Genomic DNA, 1,815 nt, shown 5'->3' with positions numbered 1-1,815 from the left:
TAACGTCAATGACCAATTCTCTAACGTCAATGGCCACTTCTCTAACGTCAATGGCTTATTCTCTAACGTCAATGGCCTTTTCTCTAACGTCAATGGCTTATTCTCTAACGTCAATGGCCTTTTCTCTAACGTCAATGGCTTATTCTCTAACGTCAATGGCCTTTTCTCTAACGTCAATGGCCTTTTCTCTAACGTCAATGGCCAGTTCTCTAACGTCAATGGCCTTTTCTCTAACGTCTCAGAAACACACGTCTTGATCTTACGAAGAATGGGAGAAAATAGACATAGTTTCAGAGGGCCTTTTTATTTCTACAAAAATAACATGAAACAAAAGAAGTGTTTATAACTAGGATAGGCTTTTTTTTTTTTTTTTTTTTTTTTTACATAGTTATATTGAGGTATAAGGCCTAGAGAGTGTGATTGATATGAAGTGTGTATTATTAATATTATAGATACCTGGTCTGTGAAATGGTTTATCTTTTTCCCCTTGTCTCCACACACCTTCGGGGAAGTGTTATGATACAAGAAAATATTGGTATTTAGATAGATAGATAGAGAGAGAGAGAGAGAGAGAGAGAGAGAGAGAGAGAGAGAGAGAGAGAGAGAGAGAGAGGGGAGATAGATTGATAGATAGATTGATAGATAGATAGATAGAGAGAGAGTGAGAGAGTGAGAGAGAGAGAGAGAGAGAGAGAGAGAGAGAGAGAGAGAGAGAGAGAGAGAGAGAAGGGAGATAGATTGATAGATAGACTGATAGATAGATAGAGAGAGAGAGTGAGAGAGAGAGAGAGAGAGAGAGAGAGAGAGAGAGAGAGAAATAGAATGTTTATATTATAGATATAACTTCAGACATCACACAAAGAGAAAAAAAATGCATATCTATCATTACAGAACTAAACAGCAAATATATAATTCAGTTGAATGTTATAATAAGAACAGAAATTAACCTAACAATGACTAACAGTATTGTGCATATATATAAACATATTTCCAAATCTGCACCTGATAATAGGTTAACTCAGGCCGAGATTATCAGATCAGAGGTTATAGGAAATACCTATAAAATAAATCTTCCGTAACAAATATCGTATCAATATTTGATGGACATATCAGACAATTTATCAGAATGCAGAACAAATATTACTAGAACATGTCCGACAATCTACGTTTCTTTAGCTGAGTGTCCACTTCTAATATATAAAGCAAAACAACACGCTCTAAGTACACCTGCTACGCCAGAAAAAAAAAGAGAATTAGAAGAATGAAAAAGAGCAAGGATTAATCATTCTTTATCAGAAGTGTTGTATCCTAAAGAAACACTGTTGGATCCCACTTCCCTAACAGTGTTTTACGATACGTTAATCTGCTAAAAGTGCAATCCTTTTCGCGCACTTATTATACGTCAGCAGGTAGATGTGAAAAATAAATACACGGTTGAAAATTCACAATTTTAACCGTAAATGTCAATCTTTGGTCCAGAAATCGCATAGTTTTTTTTTTTTTTGTCTTATTCAATCCTGTGTCACAAAGGGTTCAACTCGTATAATAATAATAGTAATAATAAGCATGACTTTCTAGAAAGAGCAATTTCTATCCATACACAATTTGTCAAGAAATTACGCTTTGCGGGTAAATAATGAAAACCACACAAACGCGTATATTGATAATAATCGAAATAACACTAAAGATCCCCGATGTTTTGAAACAGAAACGTACATACCTTTCAAGTATTTGTTCGAAGATCTTAACACTTCAAAGGCCTCACCAGAGTGGGCTGTTGTAGCAACGTAAGGCAGCATACTCTTAAGTTAAGGA

This window comes from Penaeus japonicus, unplaced genomic scaffold (assembly GCF_977035675.1).
Source record: "Penaeus japonicus unplaced genomic scaffold, GWHDUDI00000001_assembly GWHDUDI00000026, whole genome shotgun sequence".
Lineage (NCBI taxonomy): Eukaryota > Metazoa > Arthropoda > Malacostraca > Decapoda > Penaeidae > Penaeus > Penaeus japonicus.
The sequence above is the reverse complement of the archived record's forward strand: the minus strand, read 5'-3'. Positions refer to the sequence as shown.